The following is a 24,101-nucleotide window of genomic DNA, read 5'->3' as shown; positions in this document are numbered from 1 at the left end:
GCAGGAAATTGTGGAAACAGCCTTATTATTTCCAAAGCACTCAAAATTCTCAAGTGTAGAAAAATAGTACACTACATATTATGAAACTCTGGTATTTTTTTTTCCATTATTGTGTGCCAGGGATTTTATTTCAGTAAAAACAAACCCGGCTAAAGAGCCACCCAAGATGAATCTCTGTGTTATAACAAATACAGCTGACTGTGGTAAGACAAGTTAAATCTGCTATATTTTATCAAGTCCAAACTTAATAAGTAGGCTAAGGAATCAAACAATAAGCTGTCATCTTCATGCTGCTGAATGAAGTTTGTATGTGTCCCTCATGATTCTTTCATGAGCTTTTGTCTTTCACTCCAGTCTCATCATTTAACAGTTCCAACAATTCTGTCATTTCTACCCCACATCCTCTGTCTGAGCATTATAATGTTTCAAAGAGGCAGGGTCGACAGCTTAGAACGCTCAAATTCTCTCATTACAGTTACAATTTGTAATTACGTGATTTACAGTTTCCTTTTGCCAAAATACTGTTCTTCCCACGTTTTCCTTTTTCTATCCGTATGTCTACCTTCTTTCTCCATCTACTTTTCTATCACTACAATGTTTGATCTGGGGAAAGGAATTTATGGGCAATTCCAGCTCACATGTAACTGGGAACATTCCATTTGAATATTCTGTTCCATGATCTATGGCTCTTATACTCAATGATCATGGCAAATCACTGACTGAGAACAGAGTTTCAGGGTTAAGAACCTAGAAAGGGGAGATTCAGGGTTAAGAGGCCAGGCTCTGAAGACACCTTGAGTTCAAATCCTTGCTCCCCTATTTACCAGCCATGTAAGCTTGGGCTGAGAACCCCACTGAGCTTGAATTTTCTCATTTGTAAACTGGAGGGTGTTGACAGCACCTACCTCAATGTGGTAGGAGAATGCTACCTAGCACACAGTCAGCATTATGTCAGTATTAGATATTACTCAAAGAATCCACAGAAAACTGGGTCTGGTCAGATCAGGGAGGCTCCAGCCACGTGGGAAAATTTAGACTGCCCACTTTTTCCACGGGGACTGACTCTATGTTCAAGGGAGTCAGAGCATCATAATGTTGCCAATAATGACGCCAGATGGCGTCATTCAAACTATATTGGATAAACATGGATAGACAAACAGGTTACAAAGGGCAAGGGATAAAGCTGGAAACCAGCAGAGGAGAAGGACCACTAGATATCATGAGAGGTGTAAACCAAAAATAAAACTATAAGCCCCTCAACCATCTGAATGGACCCTTCCTCTCAGCCAAAGGTATTCTAAAGTTAACCTGAAAAACTACTTCAGGCCATGATGAAGGGGAGCATAACACAGGAGCCTCATTATACCCGTCTCCTTTTCGGAATTCAGGCACAGCTGACTAGCAGAAACATCAACACAGGCCTTAAGACTGATAGGACAGACTCTGTAAGTCCTATAAGAAACATTTACACTCTATCGTCTCTGAAGCCTGCTACCTGGAGGCTTCATCTGCATGATAAAGCCTTGGTCTCCACCCTTTTGGTAACCCAGACATTCCTTTCTATTGATTCCAGTCTTTAGGTAATAACTCTCTGAACCAATTGTCAATCAGAAAATCCTTGAATTCACCTGTGACCGGGAAGCTCCCACGTCCAGTTGTCCTGCCTTTCTGCACCGAACCAGTATGCATCTTACATGTATTGATTGATGTCGTATGTCTCGCTAAAATGTATAAAACCCAGCTGTAGCCTTACAACCTTGGGCACATGTTCTCAAGATCTCCTGAGGGCTGTGTCATGGGCCATTGGTCACTCATATTTGGCTCAGAATAAATCTCTTCATATATTTTACAGTTTGACTCTTTGTCAACAGAGGAAATGAAGCATATTCATTTTATCTGAGGATTTGTAGGCACTACTAGGCAAAATGGTAATACAGGGCTCAAATTGTTCATGCATTTATTTACTAGTGGGTGACATGGCAGTGATGTCAAAGAGTGGCACATATACAGTAAGTGCCAAACTCCCTGCTTCCTACTCTAGTGAATCAGGATTAAATACATGTATTTATGTTCCTGGCTGAAACATGAATCCAGCATCAGCAAATGAGAAAATAAAAATTATTTTAAGACTCATACATGGTTACTTTTTCAAGCACTAATTAATACTAACACCAATAGACAGATCTACACAAACTAGGTCACATTATTGATGGGCTGGATGATGAGGGGGAAGGAAAGAGGCAGGCAAGAGGGCTGGAAGAGTTGTAACACGAGAAAAGAGACAAAAGCATTGTCTCTGACATAAACGATTATGATAACAGTGTCTCTGCAAAAGGCATTTCTCCCTTTCTTTTCAATAATCCCAACCATTATTTCAAGAGGAGACAATCAAGTGTGCAGGCAGCACATACAGCTAATCTGGAAATGCTCTACTTTGTTCTCACTAAAATTTGCATCAAGGACAAAGGAGTCCAACAGTACTAAACTTTAGCAACAAAAGGGAGAAAATGTCAGCTCAAAATCACAACTTGAACACAGCCAATCTGTCACATGCAAAATTAGACCCTATGGAAGTTTTATAAACAATGAAAAGTCCAGCCAGAATCTGAGCCCTGTTCTCTTGCTCCTAATAAAGTACAATTGTTTTCCTGGCTGCCTCTGTTTTTACAATGCTTGCGTTTGCAAAACTTTTTTGTAGGCATTATCCTCATCCATATCCAGTGTTCTGTTTCAAAGTGATTATGAAATATTATGGTCATATTATAAAAATTTCCAGGAAAGAAACAAATACATTAGATTTTCTTTTCAATTACAAGTTTAATATTGAGATTCCAGACCTCAAACTGTCCTGCTTACAACCCTGAACCATTTACACAGAAAATGCAAAGTGGGCAGAAAGTGGGCAAAGGAAAAGAATAATTAAAAATTAATTTTGCTTCCTGTAAAAACCATTTTGGAAAAAATAGTTTGGGTTTAATGTATGATTAGCAATGACTGGCTACCTGTGCATTAAGGGAGAGTATGTGTGGTCTCTGATGCCAGATTTTCATTCCTATTAATTCACTAACAAGTTCCATTAACAAGACATATTTAAGTTAGAATAAAAAGAGTATTTTCTAAAAGTCAAATATAATCTTTTGCAAATGAAACACAAAGAAAATGAAAATTGCACCTGAGGTGCCACAAACACTTAAAATGTGGTCCCCAGCTCTGTAAATAAGCAGGTTCATGACACTTGAAGCCCCTTTCCATCTATGATATACTGAAAAGTCTTCTACACATCCATTTAAGCAGATTTACCCTAAACTTGTGTCTGTGGTTTGTCCATCTCCTGTTTCCTTTATTGGTTCAGCTCTTTATTCGGCTAACACTTATTGTACTCCTCACAGAAGATGTAAGGACGTGGACTCTGCCTTGAGGTGCTCCTGGTCTAGTGATGCAGATGAACTGGGGTGGTGATGAATGGCCTTCAACATAACAGAGCTGATGGTATGGGAGAGTGAGGTCAGAGCCTAAAGAAGGGAGGCTTGAGTCTCCCTGGGGGCAGGGAGAAAGGCTATTGGGAGAGGGTGGTTTAGTGGGAGAGGGAACACTGAGTCACGGTTTGCCAAGTAAAGAAAGAGTGGGAGTGACAGTAGAGTGTATGGTTATAAGGAGAGGCTTATGTCAGAACACTTTCAGCTCTCCAAATTAACAGAATGCTCAGCCCCTGTGTCTTGTCATAGTGGATTACTCTTCCCTAACGCCCTGCCCTAATTCTGCCAGCTGAACTCCTACCTCTATTTGTAGCTTCAGTTCAAGGGTCACTTTTCCCTGAAAGACCTTCTGGACTCTCTGGTCCAAGTTATATGCTGCCTGTTTGTGATGTCTGAGTGCTTCATGCAAACTTCTATTTAGAACCTCACCATTACCTGGTAATTACTAGATTACTCAACTGTCTCCACATTGTGGTCCTCAGAGTGGAGACGACAATGTTGATCTCTGGATACTTAGTGTACCATGTGACTAGCACCAGATACGCACCCAGTAAATGTTGACCGACTGAGTAAATGAATGGTGTGTCTGGATAACACTGTGGCTAGACTGCAGATTGCGCTACAGGATGGGAAGCAGAGGCCAGATGCTGAATTCAAGGAGACTGCATTTTATCTCTGTTTAAGGTTTTTGCAAATTGCAGGTCATATGACTGGTTGGGGGATTGTAAATTCATCAAGGGAGTTGACATCGGCACTTTTCAAAAGATGGAATTCAAGAGAAGATATCAGAGGGCAACATAAATGTAAAGATACATATTGTTTTATGAAACTTCTGTTCAAGTTACATCTTTGTATGTATACATAATGAATCATGATGTAAAATATATATTCTGTTGTTTAAAATCCACTCATACAAGGAAGAAGTTATTAGCTGAAATCAAGAATGCCAGAGACAAAGCAAATTTGGGGGCTGAGGGCAAAGGGTTTCGTTCTGGATCTATTAAATGTTAGAAACGCCTGCAGGTCAAGATTGGGCAGCTGGAAATACACGTCTGGATCTTGGGAGAGGAATTTCAGAGGGAGAAAAACATTTGGCACTCCTCAGCACACATATGGTAACAAATAGCAAATGCCAAAATGCAAGCTACAAAATGGTCTCACGTCCCTCTGTTCAGAAATATACAGTTGCCAGAAGTCTTTTCTGTGATTTCTTATTAGACTATTTAACATCTGTTTAAAAAAAAAAAAAAAGACAAGTTCATCTTATCAGTGGAGGTCTACACTCCCGACCCTGAGGAACTAAGAGGTAATGATGGCCCCACACTCACTCCTCCAGGTGTGCCTCTGCCCTGGCAGGTGTGGCCAAGGTTCTGCCCATTATGTCAGCCTCTGATGAGCAGAGAAGATACTGAGAAAAAGAGAGCCTTTCTGTGAAAATGCCTACTCCAAATAACAGGAGAAAAGCAAATTCTAAACTTCTAGAGCTCACAGTAACTCTGACAAACTAATGTTTGTTAGAAATATTTACTTATCTTTCTAAACTATCACTAGTTCCACAAATTATCTCATTTTCTAGTCTTTGCTTTTGCACAGGCCTCAGGGCTGCTAAACGAGTCCATGGGCTTTTCCTGAACACCTGTGATTTAAGTAGAACAAGACCTGCTAACGGTTCTTCCTGGGTCAAGGGGACCGAGAGGTCTCTAACGGAGACTACAGCACAGAGGAATTCTGGCCTCTGGGACACAAATAAAACTGGCTCACAGAAGTGTGTCCTAATGAAGCGATATGGAAAGCACCAGATTCCCACTTCAAGGCTTTACGTTTTAGGGGCACGACTACAGTGGCGATGAGGATTTTAAACGGACTCAGCTGTGGATTCTAAGGGACTGGAGAACAACCAGTCCCTTAGCATAGGGCGGAGTGTGCCTGTTATCCCATCTTAAACCACATGCCAAATGCCCGCTTTTTAAACACATTTTAAACATTCCTTCTACTGTCCAGAACTGATGATTTTTAAGCTGCAACTCTGAAAGTCCACACATATAACATGTGTGCTCAACCTTCAAATGTCAAATGCCCCTTTTAAACACATTTTTAAACATTCTTTCTACTATCCAGAACTGATGATTTTAAGCTGCAACTCTGAAAGTCCACACATATAACATGTGTGCTCAACCTTCAAATGTCAAATGCCCCCTTTTTAAACACATTTTTAAACATTCTTTCTACTATCCAGAACTGATGATTTTAAGCTGAAACTCTGAAAGTCCACACATATAACATCTCTAAAATAATGATCACTTCACAGCTGTACCACTTTCGGATCTGGAAGATTTTTTTCTGGCTCCTTAGTGAGAAGCTCTAAAAGAAACCTGCGAAGTGGCTCAGCAGAACTCAGCTGCAATATTATACACCCTGCTCTGGAACAGATGGTATGAAGTTCCCAGAAGAGCCACAGAGAGAAAGCAGAACTTCCTAATTCTGAGCCTGACTGTGCACTCTCCACCCGGAAATACGATGATCAGGTGGAAACGCAGAGGAACCACCTGGAGCTTGCACTGCCTCCGACAGCACAATGAATGTGCTGCAGACAGGGCAGGTGGAAGGCGAGGAGAAAGGTTTCAGGATCCAGTGGCCTCATGGGTGATGGTGAGAAGGAATTGTTTTATTTTTCGAGATAGGATTTCATTCTGTCATCCAGGCTGGTGAGCACTGGTGTGACCATGGCTCACTGCAGCCTCAATCTCCCAGGCTCAAGTGATCCTTCCATCTCAGCCTCTCAAGTAGCTGGGATGACAGGCACACTCCACCCTATCCTACTAAATTTTTTATTTTTTGTAGAGATGGGGTACCACTGTGTTGCCCAGGCTTGTACTCCTGAGCTCAACTGATCCAACTGCCTCAGCCTCCCAAAGTGCTAGGACTACAGGCGTGAGCCACCGCACCCGGCCAAGAAGGAAATTTTTTAAGAGGAGGATATAGTGATAGAAAAAGTAGAAGTTGAAAGGATGGAGTACATTAAGGGGAAGGGGAAAGGTGTAAGTAAGAGGAGATTATAAGAGTGGCCAAGGACAGATGGAAATGACCAAAGAGCAAATTTCAGCATGGAAATCTTAAAAAATGCCAATTGCATACTTGAATCAAATATTCATTTTCTGTATGTAGACAATTTCTAGAGTAGGCCAAGGGTATCCCTAAAAAAGAAACAAACAAACAAACTAGTAACAGCAGTGGTCTCTGGAAAGGGGAATGGGTGGCTGGAAATCAGAGGCGGAAGGGGCCCACGCTTTTCACTGGCTATCCTTATGTATCTTTTTCATTTTATACTATATACATGTTGTTCAACCATTAATTATGCTTTCCCATCCATGTAATAAACAGAAATGTACTCAGTGATGACAACATGACCACCCCTTTCCTATGTGTAGAAGATAAAAGATTTTTTTAAAAAGTGTCTGCCTTGGAGTTGCTCAGTCTGGAGAGAGAGACAAAGAGACAAGCATGTGAAACAGAAAGTCAGCATGACAAGGCTGCTCAATGAGGGGTGTGAGGAGAGCAGCGGGGGCCTAGGAAAAGAGGCGAAGGGACGGCTTGAAGAAAATGAAGCCTTAAAACTGAGACTTCAAAAGTGACCAGGGGCTTGTCAAGCAAATGAGTAGGAGAAGGACACTCCAGACAAAAGAGTGTGTGTAAAGGTACAGAGGTATGCATGTGTGTGTGCCAACTCCAAGTGATCTGGTGTTGTCTTCTGGGAACACCCCTGTATTAGTCAGGTTTCAGGCTGCTGATAAATACATACCCAAGACTGGGAAGAAAAAGAGGTTTAATGGACTTACAGTTCCACGTGGCTGGGGAGGCCTCATAATCATGGCAGAAAGCAAGGAGGAGCAAGTCACGTCTTCTATGGATGGTGGCCGGCAAAGAGAGAGCTTGTGCAGGGAAATTCCCATTTTTTAAACCATCAGATGTCATGAGACTAATTCACTATTATGAGAGTAGCTCAGGAAGGACCCATTCCCATAATTCAATCACCTACCACTGGGTTCCTCCCATGAGACATGGGAATTGTGGGAGTTACAATTCAAGATGAGATTTCTGTGTGGATACAGCCAAACCATACCAATTCCTCTGGGAACTCTATGTGGATTGCTTTTATAGCTCACATTTTAGAGATATTTTAGCATGTGCTTTTCACTACCATATACACGCTGAAGTGTTCTAAGTATTTTTCTCTATCTGAGGTTCCACTTGCAAGATCCGTATTTGTATTTTCAGCCTTTCCAAGGTGCAGTGAGGAGGAAGGGAAGGAAGTGGAGGTCTAGGGGAGGAGGCTGCAGCCAAGTTGATAAGATTAAATAATAAGCAAGGGCTTTTTAGATTTTAGTGACATAGACAAAGAGCAGGAATGACAAGACCAGCTCTGCACCTCATAAAACTCCTGGAGTTGGGGTGGAGAAGGGGACAAGAAGCTGAGAGGTTAGTGACGAGGCCACACAGAAAGGCCAATACAATACAAGGGTTCATCTACGGGGCATATGAGAACCATTTGGGAGCTTCTAAAGCCATGGTGCTCAATCCTCACATGTCAAATGCCCCCTTTTTAAACACATTTTTAAACATTCTTTCTACTCTCCAGAAATGCGACTCATAGATCATAAAAGGTACCTATGCATAACTAAAAAATCAGTATAATACTGTAACCATTGCATAAAGAAGACATAAAAGTATTTCATGAAAAAATATGTGCCCAATGGAAAAAACTCAAATAGGATGGCACTAATGGGCAAAATGAAGTAATTAGGTGCTTGTACCTATACGCTAAACTACCTTGAAGGCCACAGCTATCAATGATGACACATTCAACTGTGTTGCATTAGAGACTCGAATCTTGAATAGCATTGCTATGTGTCAAGATTTTCTGAAACTGCTGATTAGCTGTGTACCTGATATTTCAGTGTATATTAATATTTACTATGTATTAAAACTGAGAAAAATGTCTTCTGCTTATAGGTACAACTGTATTTATATATTGTGTTTACTGTGTTACTTACATGTAATTATATTTCTAGATAAAACAGAGATACTAAGCAATTCTAGGTTTGGATAATTATAACAAAGTTTTTCATAATAGAAGTGTCTTGTGGGTCATTTAGTTCTTCACTGAGTAAGACTGACCAACACTGCTGAGTCTAGCATTGTGGCCACCACCCATGAGAAGGCAATAGCATCTTAATCAATACGAAAACCAAGAATAATCCCCAATACTTCTTCCATTGAAAATTATTGTTTTAAAAGTATCTCTGACTAGGTCCCAGCCCAGGTGAATTAAGTCAGCTCGTTGTAAAAGTTCCACAGGTGATTCTAAGTCCAGTGGTGGAACTACTGGCCCAAAGTAGCTTTTCCCAAGGTGTGGGATATGTACTCCCACACTGAAGATTATTTTAGGATATGAATAGAGCATTAAATTATATTTACTCACATGCTTTGAATTTCTTTCAATTTATTTGAGAACATCAAGGAGAAAAATCTCAGCTTGGTGCTTATTTTTAAAACCTTTCAAACACTTGCTAACATCCTCCATAGAGAAAGCAGCCAAAGGTTCAGAATTGTGGCCAGGCAAGGTCAATTTCATAATAATAATAACTGGTTTTCACTGAGTTTATTTTCACATTTATCACCTATTAATGGCGATACATAAAGGTTTTCTACTTTCTATAGTGTTATAAACAAATAATAAAATTATTTGAAATGAGTTGACTGAAGAAAAATATTAAGTCATTAAAAGTATGCTATAATGTTATAGTCAAAATTTAAGAGGAGGAATAAGAGAGACAATTTGGGAGACTCATGGTCCTAGAGTAGGAAGAGATGAAGGTGGAATATTGGAGACCACCAAGTAGACACTCAAAAGGGCACTCGCTGGCTTCTGCTCTTCTGGCCTAGTCTGCAGGACCTGCTGGATTCACCATCAGGATTAACAGTAAAAGGCAGATAGCTGGGGGTGTCTCACGACTGCCTCAGAACTGGTCAGGGAGACAGACCAGAGATCCAAAGACTGGATGGGATTTCTTCAAACATTCTTGAGTAACTTCTTCAGGTTTGTTATTTTTATACATGCCTCCACCATTTCACCACATTAATGTATTTCCATTATCAACTTCTTATTTTTACCTCCTATCTATTTTCTCCCTCTCTTGCCATGCCATGCTATGGCAGGCTACCAACATGTCCTAAGGCACTAGCCAGTGCCCTCCCAATCAGTCTACTTGCCTCCATTCTTGTACTCTTCCAATTGATGCATGCATATTCCTGAGTAATCTTCAAAGTCAAATATGATCAAATTCCACTCCCTGAATAAGATCTCTCAATGGTTCAGTGGCTTCCCAGTGTTCCTGGGTAAACCTGATATTGCACACATGACCCTCAAGCTGCTACCTGCCTTGGACCTGCCCCTCTCTCCCCTTACCTAGAACCACTACCCCTTCCTTTTCCTCTCATGCTCTGCTCACACTGATCTTTTGGTGCCTTAAATTTGCCATGCTCCTCCCCCATCCCCACACAGGGCCTTTACACATGTATTTCCAAAGCCTGGACATCTGTGCCCATTCCACCTGGTTCCTAATTCATTTTTCATCTCTGAGTTGAAACATCCTTTTCTCATAGGGAGCAAGTCCTCTAGCACATATTGGGGCAAAGTCCCCTGCATATTGGGGCAAAATCCCCATAATATACCATTATAGCACTGTAGGCTTCTTGGTAAAAATTGTCACAGTTGAAACTTTACATTTATTTCTGTGAATATTTGATAAACGTCTATTTCTTTCATTGGACTCTAACTGTAATAAGTAAAGAGATCATGTCTTTCTTAAAATTTTTGTTTACTTTATCTTCCTTTTGTTTATCAAAGTACACAAAGTAGGCACTCATTAAATATTTGTTTATACAGATCTGAAGGATCCTTGTAAACGACAAATTATCATGACTTCACTTAATAAAAGTCATGTTAAATTAACCTTTTTAAAAAGTAGAAGAGAGTTGTCTTCAGCTTCAATATTTATGCTTTTCCTCCTATCTTACTTTACCTTCCTGGAGAAGAACGGTAATGCAAATTAAAATTCTTCTAGAAGCCAGTCAAGCAGGTGACTGAGGGAGAGGGCTGGGGAGAAAGAAGGCGGGACTGAATGTGACAAGGCCCTGTCCATAGAGAGCAGCGACTACTCAGCTTCCACTGAGGCTGCCCCGCACAGTGCAGGCCCCCAGTATTGCTGTAGCTTTCATTTCACTAAGGGAACTGGATGATACCTGGATTTCCTGTGAAAGTACCTTAATCCTATGACCTAATTCAAATTTCTAAGAAAAATTACTTAATTCAAATTTAAAACAAAAACTAAATGAGATGGGTCAAACAAAACTTGTCAATGTCCTGAATTCAGAGAAGAGCAGCTGGGCAGTAACCTTTGCTCCTCTAGCATATGTTGATTTTAGCCAGGCATCAAGAAAATAAGCTATTGTTTATTGATATCATGTGTGCAATATCAGGTTTACAACCAGTTTACTGACAAACTGGTTGTTCAAGGTTGCACAGCTAGAAAGTGGGGGAGCTGGAATTCTAAATCAGGTTGGTGTGACTAGAGAGACCATGCTTTGAAGAGCTGTATTATCTGCTTCCAGGAGATAGTACAGCTGAGGAATGTGGCTCAGATGTCGTTAAACAATTTATATCCACCTGATCAGACCCTAGAAGGAGGTTTTGAGTATTAGAACAAGGTTTTTTCATTCTCTCTCTCCCTCACATTCAATACACACACGCGCCCACGCGCGCACACACACACGCACATATATATATGTCTATAGGACGTGTATGTAGGTGTACACGTATATTCTGTATAATGTTAGATACCATTCTCTTCAGCATTTTTATCAGTGACTTGAAGGAAGACAGAAGAGATGTCTTATATTTTTCAGATGACATGAAATAGAAGGCGTGTGTAGTATTCTGATGGCTGAACCAGGATTCAAAAATATTTAATCAGGCATGAACAACTGGCTGAACCTAACACCAGGAAAATGTGATAGCTATAAACATAAAGTCCAGTACTTAGATTCTATTAATTGATGGTTCAAGATGGGAACACCTGGCATGCAGCAAGCTGCATAAAAAATGACTCGTGGTTTTTAGCTGAATAAAAACTTCTATAAGACCACCTACTGGAAGACAAAAGAGATTAGGTGGGTTGACTCTAAGCTCGCCCCTGTGATTCCTACCTCCTGGTGTTCACAATCTTCTCCTTGAGTGTGGGTGGGAGCAGCAACTTCTAACCAACAGAATATGACAAAAGTGATTACATGTCACTTCTGAGATTACAATTGGCCCTTGAACAATGCAGGGGTTAGGGCACCAACCCCACTCACAGTCAAAAATTCCCATACAACTCTCGGCTCTCCCAAAACGTAACTACTAATAGCCTACTGTTGAACAGAGGTCTTACCAACTATACATGTTATATTTATTATATACTATATCCTTATAATAAAGTAAGCTAGAAAAAAGAATATTAGGAAAATCAAGAGGAAGAAAAATATAGTTACTATTTATTAAGTGGAAGTGAATCACCACAAAGATCTTCATCCTTATCTTCATGTTGAGTAGGCTGAGGAGGAGGAAGAGAGCTTGGTCCTGCTATCTCAAGGGTGGCAGATGTGGAAGACATGGAGATGGAAGGGGAAGCAGGAGAGACAGGCGCATTTGGTGTAACTTTTATTGAAAAAAAATCAATAAAAATCAATAGAATTCAAGACTTGTGAATTCTAAAGCTGTGTTGTTCACAGGTCAACTGTATATTGTGTACAATGATAACAGCCATTGTGCTAGAGGACTTGCTCCCTTGCTGACTTTGAGGAAGCGAGCAGCCACGTTGGCAAGGCCTGAAGGCAAGGAACTGGGGGTGGCTTCAGCCAACAGCCAGCAAGAACCTGAGTCCTTAGTTCCACAGCCTGCAAGAAACTGAGTGTTGCCAAGAACCACATGAGCTCCAGCCGACCCTCACATCAGACTGCTGCCTCAGCTGATACCTTGATTACAGCCTTTTAAGACCATGAAGCAGAGGGCCTAGCTAAGTCATGCCAGGAATCCCAACCCACAGAAACTGAGAGATGATAAATGTGCCTTAGTCACTACATTTCTGTTAATGTTGTTATGCAGCAATAAGCAATTAATACAGATGTAATCATTTAATCATATGATATACTAGTCAGAATACATCTGGATTGCTGTGCCAGTACCAGATGCTACATGTGACAAGGGACACAAATAAATAGTCTTCTGTGGAGTGTATTCAGACAGGTTGGGGGTGGGGGGAGAGGTGTGCCCCATGTCCCATTGGGCTGACTGGAAATGCTGTTGAGAAAAAAATGGTTTGGGATATGATATCACATTGAATAGATTCAGTGCTACATTGTGAATGGGAGACTGACCTACGTGGAGCCACGTGACAACAAGGACCAATGGGGTAAAAACATTCATGTACAGCAAAGAAAGGCATTCTAAAGATAAAAGCTGTGTAAAACGGAATCAGCACTTTTATAAGGTTTAAGCAGAATTAAGGGTTGCATTTTGCATTCAGACATAATAAGGATCAAATTCTGCCTCCACAGACCCAGTGCACTAGTTTAATCCTGAGGTAATATACAACAGAGTTTGGGTGACAAGATGAGGTCACACAGATGTCCATATATTTACTTTTGTTTTTATGTGGCTGCAATTACAGCTTAGAAGATAGACAGGAGAAGTGGGTTGATAAGGAAGGGTATAATTAGATGAAGGAGGGCAGAAAAGTTAGTCATGAAAGCTTTCCTTCCCCATTTTCTATAGTGTTGATGCTAATTATTTTGCAGGGAAACAGCACAATCACATGGCTAACAGAATATTTTTCTAGCAGCAGGATAAGCTATCAATGTATATGTGTGTGTGTGTGTGTGTTACAGGTGTGAGTTTATCTATTTACATATATATACTTCCTTTCTTCCATCATTCCCTGTGCCTTACCTAAACTACCACTATGTAAGAGATTAGAGTATTCTGAATGCTCATTTTTGGCAGTGACATACAAGCTGGATGTGGGATTAGAAAATCTGCCTTAAAATCCTATGATTCTGGGTTGTGTTTTGCGGAGCAGCAGAATCTGTAGTGAGGTTCTGTAGAGCAGTGAGCTCTACCTGGGAAAGACAGCAGGGGGAGCCACTGGACTGAGAAAATGAAAAGCTGCCAGGACTTCAGAAAGCAGCTTCAATATTTAATCAGCTGCTTGGCTGCAGGTGATGGATTGAAGGAGAGGGTGTTTCCAAAATATTACGTAGAGTTTTCAACATTGCAAAGGTTTATATAGGAAGCAACACACACAAAAATACCACTCTTAGGGGTTTTTTAAAAATGAGTTCAATTCACCTGCTAGAAGGTTACTGTCTTAGTGGTGCTTGGCTGGACACAGGAATCATCTAAGGAATATTTCAAAATACTGATTAAAAAAAACAAAATGACTGGGACCTATCCCCTAAATTCTTATTTAACTGGTCCAAGGTGCAGCAAGATAGGCAGAATTTTCTAAACCTCCCCAGTGATTCTAACATCAGCCCGGTTGGGACCGGACTGTCCCAATTTAACTAGGCAATCTCCCAGAGGCTGCAGCACTTAGTTATATGGTTTAGAGATTTTTTTTTTTAAGTTTTTACCCTGTATCCAGAAGGCCACAAAATATTTGTGGATGAATGAACAAAACAAGCAGGTGGCTGCTAAAGAAATTCGAGGATAACAAATAAATTTAAAATTATTCCAGAAAATGCTCTTAGTGCCTGGAAAATTCTGCAGTGAAAGTAGAACATTTCAAATGTTTTTCCCCAACTAAATGTTCATTCTTTTTCCTCTCCCTGTTCTCCTACTGTTTTTATTCCCTGTCTCCCTAAACCCTGATTCCCTTACGGATTTCACTCTCATCTCAACAACTTTTCTCTCTTTTCAGATTGAGTGATGTTACTGTGACACAGCCTCAGACTCAGTCCCCGACTGCACTGTGGGGGCCACAGCAATGGAAATGTACATGTATGTGCAGCGGCCTGAGGGTGGAAGCAGCAGAGGCTGGAGGGAAGTGATGTTGCCAAGCAAATGCAGCAGAACCAGCCTGACTGCCTGAAACTGTGCCTCAAAATAGGGAAAAACAGGGAGGAACCTGCAGGCAGGAGCACTAGATGCTACAGCCCTGCTGCTCAAAGTGTGGTCCTTGAACTAGCAGCATCACCACCACCTGCAGAAGCTCAGGTCCCACTCCCTGCTGAATCAGAATCTACAGCTCATCAAGAACCCCAGGTGGTTTATAAGCGTACTGAAGTTTGAGAAGTACTGCTTTAAAAGATGCATTCTAATTAGACTTTTAGACTTAAAAAGCATGAGTAGTGGAGAGGAAGTTATGGCCACAGGTCCATCTTCATCTGGAGTGCCTATGTAAGATTATTCTTTAAATTAGCATTTGTAAAGGAAGGGTTGAGGGCAATTTCAAGTTCTGTGGTGTCAGGAGCTACCACTGATGATAATGACTGCATGGAGAACTGGCTCGGCACTCTGCAAGTCAGAGCTCACCCCTCGGCACCTGCTCTTCTACCTTTAACAGCCTTATAGGCTAGGTAGCTCCAAGAGGTTTTGAATCATTTCTGGAAGCTGGCAGGACATAATAATAAAAATGTTCCATTCATCCACTGATGCTTTTACTTCAGCTGCAAACGTAAGGCCAGTGAAAATCCTCACACCTATGTCAAAATGATACACATGCATGCCCAAATTGCTCACCATCTTGTTTTTCTGTAATGAAAGTAATTTATTTACTGATCTTTGTGTGCTGATTGTCAACTTTTACCCTGAAAAATGTAGTGCTTTAAATATTTAATTTAAATATTCATTTCAGTTACATCGAAATTAAATATGAGTTATTGAATTGATTCAGAACACTTCGAAAGCTTGACATCCTCAATTGTGTTTTAGAAAATTATATTATCTTCAAAAATATGTTAATATGAATGTATTGGTTTCCTGTGACTGCTGTAACAACACAAACTTGGTGGCTTAAAATGAGAAATGTACTCTCTCACAGTTCTGGAGCCTGAGGTCCAAAACTGTTTTCAATAGGCTGAAACTAAGATGTTAGTAGGGCCTTGTCCCCTCTGGAGGGTTTAGGGGAGAAGAGTTTCTTGCCTCTTCCAGCTTCTAGTGGGTGCTGGCATTACTTGGCTTGTGGATGCATCACTCCAATTTCTGCCTCCCTCTTCACACTGCTTTCTCTTCTGTGTCAAATCTCCTTCTGCCTCTCTTTTATAAGAACATCAATGACTGAACTTATGGCTCACCTGGATACTCAATGATGATTACCCCATTTCATGATCCTCAACTTAATCCCACCTGCAAAGACCCATTTTTCCAAATAAGATTGGATTATAGGCTCCAGGTGTAAGGACTCAATATCTTTGGGTATCCATTATTTAACCTACTACAGAGTAAAATTACCACTTACAAGATATTATTTGTAAATGATACTCAACAGGGATACTTTATACATATAAGGTGTATGAAGTAAACAGAAAAATCAGGGGAAACATGTCTACTTGCCGGAATGATAACTTCTCATAAGTTGGTTTACTATTTGCAATTTTACACCTATTATTTTGTGAGTGTGCATCAACCCGATGAAATAGGACATAATAATGAAAGCTAAGAGGGGACCCTGCCTAGGTGCCCTGGAAGAGAAGAACAGAACCAGGATGCAACCTGGATGTATGACACTTTGTGAAGTGCCCTTCCCCCTGCTGTCTGGTAAAATACTACTAATAGGACTGTTAATTCATCTCGGTTGACTCACAAAGAGAGGCTTATGTATGCAAGACTGGCAAAGACTGACAGACTGACAGGGAGTGCTCAGCTGGGTGACCTCACTAGCTAAATGACTCCTCTTCTCCCAGCAGGTGCTGCTATACTTCTGCTGAACTACTGGACGTACTTAATTTGGTTTCAAAGTCAAGGAATGATATTCCCATATGGATATTTCCTATGAAAATCAAGTTTGTGATTTATTCTTATTTCATCCTAGAAAATGTAATAGTGTTTACCCTTAAACTAAAGAGAAAAGAATGTATTTGTTATTTTTTTTCTTGCTTTGGACCTGATGCAGGGAATTTTAATGAACTTAATAAGCACCCATGAACTCACTACGTCATTTAACAACAATCCACATCTAATCGTCTGGCTCAGGCCCCATGCAATCTCCTGATCTCCCCCAAGTGAAGTAAGCTCCATACTGAATCACGTTCACTATTCTCTACATTTCTTTGTTATGTAACTTTGTTGTCCTTATAACGATTATAAAATAATTTTAATTATTTTAAATTTTACATACAGGATATAATGCTGTAGCTGATATTTTGGGATTTTTTTTTCACTGAACATTACATTGCTAAGATTCATCCAAACTCCTGTGTGACTATTATCTAAAGGGAATATTATTCATCTACTTGCCTATCGATGAGCATTTGCATTGTTTATGGGTTTCTGTTCATGATACAGGAAGGAAAATCACATCATGCAAAAATGGCAAGTAAAGCCTAGCAGCAATCATCTTATTGTCCCTTTACCACTATAAAATTCCACAGTGCAAAAACAAAATATTGGCACCTAAAATGGAGTTGTGTTCCAACAGATTGAGAGCTGTTTGAGACTCACAATATATTTCCCCAAAGAAACAATTCTCTACATGGTGGTTAGTTCACTGGCTGATGCACAGAAGGCTGCTTAATTCATAATAAACCAAAAAGCACGACAGAGGCAAACCATTCTGGTACAACAGCATTCCTGATGAAAATGCATCCACCAGGGAAATCACAGCACTCCTATAGAGGCAGACCAGGGAGCAGGACAAGGCTCCTGTTTTCTTTTCCCCAAGTCTTAGCCTTAGCCAGAGGCAGCAACTCCAGCCAAGGGAAGGAACAGGCTGACCTGAGGCTTCTAAGCCCAGGGAAATACTGGAATGGAGACTCTAAGGATAAGAACTGAAAGGGAACTGTGACTTAGGAGAAGTGACAAGAACTCTAGTGGAAGGAGTGGGGTGGTCAAAAAACGAATAGTTTTCTCTGCATTTTTAGCACTGTTCAGTGGGGATCAACAGCAAGGTGGGGTCAGGAGGTAGCTGCAGGGTGCCTCTACCAGGCTTGCATTTTCTTTCTTTTCCTCACAGTCTTACTTCCTCTTTCACAGAGGCACCTACATGCACTTAGGATGGCATTTGAGAGGCAGAATATGGGGCTCTTGGAAGAGGTGGAGAATACTGAAAGGAGGTGCCACCTCCTCGGTGCTTTTGTGTCTGCAGTGGTTGGGAGGGAGAGCAGGATGGAGCCTCTTGGTGCCATGCCCACAGTAACTACTGCTCTCTAAGGACTGGATCTATATTGGGAATATTAGGTCAGAGCCTGTATACTGAAAGAAAATCCATACATTTACCTGTTCTAAAAAAAGATGCTGCTATTTTTAGGGCTTTGAATGAGGTATGCAGGAATGTATGAGTTACAACTAAACCTCTGGTAAGTTTAATGTTAGGAAATCTACTTAAAATTTCGGTCACAACAGTTCTATAAAATGTACTACACTCACAATATTTTTTTTATACTTTTTGCAACTGTATATATAGCATTTAGATATATACAATCAAAATTTTAATATGTGTATACTATTACATATGTATCCATTTATTTTCAAAAGTTACTGAGAGCTTATTTTTGCCAAGGAAAAGCTAGGATACAAGTATGCAAAAATATAGTCCCTGATAAAGGGTGATCCTCATCACAATCTCTGGGGTCACTAGTCTACTCCTGGTCAAGAATAGACTCCCCTGGAAATCCTAACCAGAGCAATCAGGCAAGAGAAAGAAATAAAGGGCATTCAAATTAGAAAAGAGGAAGTCAAACTACATTTTTTTGTCAATGATATGGTCTTATACCTTGAAAACGCTAAAGACTCTTCGAAAAGATTCCTAGATTTGATAAATGAATTCAGTTACAAAATTAAAGTCTCAGGTTACAAAAATCAGTGTACACAAATCAGTAGCACTGCTACACACCAATAATGACCAAGCTGAAAATCAAATCAAGAACTCACTCCCGGCCGGGCGCGGTGGCTCAAGCCTGTAATCCCAGCACTTTGGGAGGCCGAGACGGGCAGATCACGAGGTCAGGAGATCGAGACCATCCTGGCTAACATGGTGAAACCCCGTCTCTACTAAAATACAAAAAACTAGCCGGGCGAGGTGGTGGGCGCCTGTAGTCCCAGCTACTCGGGAGGCTGAGGCAGGAGAATGGCGTGAACCCGGGAGGCGGAGCTTGCAGTGAGCCGAGATTGTGCCACTGCACTCCAGTCTGGGCGACAGAGCGAGACTCCGCCTCAAAAAAAAAATAAAAATAATAATAATAATAATAAAAAAAGAACTCACTCCCATTTATAATAGTTGCAAGGAACAGAAGGGGAAGGGGGGAGGGGGGAAGGGAGAGGGGACAGAGGAGGAGAGGAGAGGAGAGGAGAGGAGAGGAGAGGAGAGGAGAGGAGAGAAGAGGAGAGGAAAAGAAGCCACTCAGGAATATACTTAACCAAGGAGATGAAAATTTTCTATAAGGAGAACTACAAAACACTGATAAAAAAACAAAACAAACAAACAAACAAAAAACCAGAAATGACACAAACAAATGAAAACTATTCCATGCTCATGAACTGACAGCATCAATATTGTGAAAATGGCCACATTGCCCAAAGCAATCCATAGAGTCAGTACAATTCCTATCAAATGACCAATATCATTTTTCATAGAGTTAGAAAAAATAATCCTACAATTCATATGAAACCAAAGAAGACTGGAAATAGTCAAACCAATCCTAAGAGAAAAGGACCAAAGCTGGAGGCACCACATTATCTGGCTTTAAATTATACAACAAGGTCATAGTGACCAAAAGTATAAAAGTGGAAAATTTAGAGCCATATTCAGAGGAACAAAACTGGACCCCTATCTATGACCATATACAAAACTCAATTCAAGATGGATTAAAGACTTGATGTAAATGTAAGATTGGAAACCATAAAAATTCTCTAAGAAAGCTTAGGAAAAACTCTTCTGGACATTGGTCTAGGCAAAGAATTTATGGTTAAGACCCTAAAAGCAAATGTAACAAAATAAAATAAATAAATGAGACTTAATTAAACTAAAATCTTCTACATAGCAACAATAACATTAATAATCAATAGAATTAAAAAGACAACCTACAGAATGGGAGAAAATAGTCATAAACTATACATCCAACAAAGGACTAATATCCAGAATCTATAAGAAACTCCAACAAGACAGGAAGAAAAAAAAAAACAAACACAAATAATCCCATTAAAAGTTGGCAAACAACATGAACAGACATTTCTCAAAAGAAGATATGCAAATGGTCAACAAACATACGAAAAAATGCTCAACATACCTAATCATCAGGGAAATGCAAATTAAAACCCAATGATATATACCACTTTGTCCCAGTGAAAGTGGCCACTTTAAAAAAGTCAAAAAATAGGTGTTGGCGTGTTGGCGTGAATGCGGTGAAAAGGGAACACTTATACACTGTTAGTGGGAATGCAAATTTGTACAATCTCTATGGAATACAGTATAGAGATTTCTTAAAGAACTAAAAGTACATCTGCCATTCGATCCAGTAATTCTACTAGTGGTAGCTACCCAAAGGAAAACAAATCATATAAAAAAGATACCTACACTCCCATGTTTATTGTAGGACTATGCAATATGCAATATATGGAAAAATACAGAATCAACCTAAGTGCCCATTAACAGATGAGCAGAAAAAGAAAATATGGGGGGTGTGTGGGTGTGTGTGTGCATGTGTACACGTGTGTGTGTGTGTGTGTGTGTGTCGTGGGATACTCAGCCATAAAAATAATAAAATAATGTCTTGCAGCAACTTGGATGGAACTGGAGGCCATTATCCTAAGAGCAGTAACTCAGGAACAGAAAACCAAACACCACATATTCTAATTCATAAGTGGGAGCTAAGCTATAGGTATGCAAAAGCATAAGAACGGTATAATGGACACTGGAGACTCAGAAGCAGGGAGGATGAGAGGGGGGTGAGGGATTAAAAAAAATTACCTATTGGATACACTGCACACTATTCAGGTGACAGGTACACTAAAAGCCCAGACTTCACCACTATACAATTTACCCATGTAACCAAAAACCACTTGTACCCTTAAAGCTACTGAAAAACAACAACAACAACAACAACAACAACAACAACAACAACAACAGAATCAGTTCCCATTCCCAATGCAATGCTCTTTTGGCAACTGATACATAATAGTACAGACTTTCACCTATAAATGGGCTACTTATTCCTAAAAGGCTGTGGGTCAAGAATCAGTATTTAGAATCCCAATACTAAAATGTGGTATGCAAAATCTAAAATTAGTAAATTACATAGAGTTGAAAATGAGGCATCTTCCCAGGAAGTATGGCTGCCATGAAAGTCCTGAAGCTTTGGGGCACTCCTAACAACACTGGCACACAACAACAGTGGATGTCTGCAGTTCTCTGGATGACACTGAGATATGGGGTCATCATCAGTATTACAATGAGTTGGTTGTAACTCTCAGTTGCTGTTAGTTTTTGGTTCAAATTATAAACTGGTGTTAATTTAGCTTCCTCAGCACCAGCTTAGATCGTTGTGAGCTACCCGGTTAACTACATATTATACTTTAACATATTTCTACATCAGTAATATATCTGGCCCATTATTTTCCAGTATCTAGAAATTATGACAGTTATGCATTGTGGGTTATACACGAATCAGCTAAGAGACTAATGCTGAAGCAGACATCTAATTCTTCCCCACCCTTTAATCAGCTGTTTTTGAACACTGATACTGTTATCTTCACAGTTACGTGGGAAAGAGTAGGAGTAGGCAGGCTAAGAGATCTTTTGCTTGCCTAAGTGTACCAAGGAAACAAAGCAGAGAACACATTCTAGAGGAGCTCCAGCAAGAAACATACGAAGTTTTAATTTATCCAGCATCACAATAGTTTAGACAGATAATTTATAATGGTCATGATAGTTTGGACAGGGAATTTATAATGGTCAGAGGAGTTAGGAGGAGGGGGCTTTATCATATATGACTATGAAATGTGATATAATGAACAATAAACCCCAACTGGGAAGCAGTGATTTATGCAGACATATAGAAATGGTGTGTGAAACAGATTGCATAATTTGCCAAAGGTCACGAAGCTAATGGTGACTGGTAAGGGAGGAGAGAGGGGATGGTCTCTGGACCCTAGTGATCTTCCCATAAGATTATACTAGAAAATTAATTTAAACACATATGCTGACCTTGATGGAGAATTTTACCCTCATATGAAGAACAGAATGGAGATCAAAGATACTCCAACACATCAGACGTTGGGCTAACAGTGGGTATCTCTTCCTATTTTCCGTCTTACTTCTATAAGACTATCCTGTCTTGTGATTACTTTAACAGTTGTTTTCACTCCAGATTATCAACACATCACAAAACATTGCCAAGATGGTTTATTATTTTCAGTAAAGGATAAAGTTTCCCAAAAGTTAGGAATCTAGACAGTAGACACGGCACGGCCTCCTTACAGAGCTAAAACTGTCAGCAGCTGCTCTTCCTCTGATCTCTCAAGAAGGCAGCTCTCCTCATTGTCTCTCCACTGTGCCTCTGTCCTTCTGCTGACAGGTTACAGGGAGAAAGGACAGCCTTAGAAGACTGCCTGTCAAGAAAAAGGAGCAAAGGGCCAGCCCAACCAAGGGGCAAAGTCTTCTAATGATTATGTTCACTAAAAAAAAAAAAAAAAAACAACAACAACAGGTAACTTAGTCCTCTAAAAGATGTCACCTAGATTTTTAATTTTCAGCCACACTGTCTAGCTCTTTCTTATCAATAAAATAGGCTTACAGTGCAACAAGTTGAAGAAAAGACATAGACAGTGAGTGGGCATTTTTGAAAGATAAAACATTAGGACTGGCAACAATGCAACTCCTGCCTGAGACCTGGGGACTCATTCTTTTAGAATATACAAAATTACACTGAAAAAGGAAGAAAACCTTCACTGCTACTCATTTTTTGCTATACTGCTCTGGAGACAGGCACAGGCAGTACACAGGCAGTTGGCTCAGATTCTTACTTTCAAAAGATCATCCTCAATAATGTAGCATTTCCAGGCTACACTGTAATGCCCAAACAGAGCTACTTTTGTCTTTCTTTCTCCTGCTAGCTTTGTCAGAAGAAGGCGGCAACCACATGATCAAGGCCAACCCATAGTACCTTAAAGTACCACACTTGAGTACAAGAACAATCAATATCATTTTCATCACTTTCTCCTTCCAGGAACCATGTTTACATTAATGTAATTTGATGAGGTTTAAGTCATAAAACGCACTGTCCTTTACTAAATTACTCACGGAGAAGGCCTTAAACTACCTCCTGCTTGAACAGAATAGCTAGGTTTCCCCCAAGGTGCCTTTTAAAATGTACATTTCTTTGGACAATCTTTGGACAATCCCTTGGCAGAAACCCTTCTCTATCTTAACAGGCTCATCTATGACTGATTTTAGAATTAGGAGGTCAGAAGAACAAAGTGCCAGGTGCAACTGCAGTATAGTGCAAAGCAATCCAGTTTTGTTATGGTGCATTCACAATATAAAACAGAATTTGATTATTTTATTAATGCATGCCATGAAAAGCTCTGTTACTAGATTAGAAACAAACACTTCAAAATTACACAGACCCTCCCACCTCTTACCAAGAAGGCTTCATTCATTTCATTTGATGCCTGTGTTTCCAAACAGTTGAGCAAACAAAACACCTAAAGACTTATATCCTTGATTCCTAAATTACTTCAAAATTGTTCGACATTATTTGCATTTGAGACCCGGGTGGATTGCATTTGGAATAAGGGAATCACTAGCAGAAAACCAGCAGAAAACTATTAGTCGGGTACAAGGTGTGTTCATGGGAGTAGCTCTGAAGAGGGTAAATAATCACATTACATACTAAAGACAACCTGTCAAACAGACTTAGCTGAACTAATTAGCTATGCTGCTCAGTGATTGAGAAGGTCTACCAGACCTAGGTTTGGGTCCAGGTCTGCCACTTACTTACCAGCCACATGATCATGGAAAAGCACTATGATAAGAGTGTGGCTGCCGAAATCAATCTATCTGCATTCAAATCCCAACTTACTTATTTTATTTATTTATTTAACTTATTTTTATTTATTTATGAGACAAAATCTCACTTTATCACCCAGGCTGGAATGCAATGGCACAATCTCGGCTCACTGCAACCTCTGCCTCCCAGGTTCAAGTGATTCTTCTGCCTCAGCCTCCTGAGTATCCGGGACTACAGGCGTGTGCCACAACACCCAGTTAATTTTTGTATTTTGGTAGAGACAGGGTTTCTCCATGTTGGCCAGGCTGGTCTCGAACTCCCGGCCTCAAGTGATATGCCCCCTCAGCCTTCCAAAGTGCTGGGATT

The 24,101-nt window shown here is 40.2% G+C and overlaps 1 protein-coding gene across 4 annotated transcripts in view; it reads right to left on the bottom strand.

Annotated features, from left to right (window-relative positions):
• Window positions 1–24,101, bottom strand: part of CDK14 (cyclin dependent kinase 14) — a 606,959-nt gene that overhangs the window by 163,396 nt on the left and 419,462 nt on the right. The window lies entirely within an intron of this gene.

Source organism: Rhinopithecus bieti, unplaced genomic scaffold (assembly GCF_001698545.2).
Source record: "Rhinopithecus bieti isolate Rb0 unplaced genomic scaffold, ASM169854v2 scaffold_26425, whole genome shotgun sequence".
Lineage (NCBI taxonomy): Eukaryota > Metazoa > Chordata > Mammalia > Primates > Cercopithecidae > Rhinopithecus > Rhinopithecus bieti.
The sequence above is the reverse complement of the archived record's forward strand: the minus strand, read 5'-3'. Positions and strand labels throughout refer to the sequence as shown.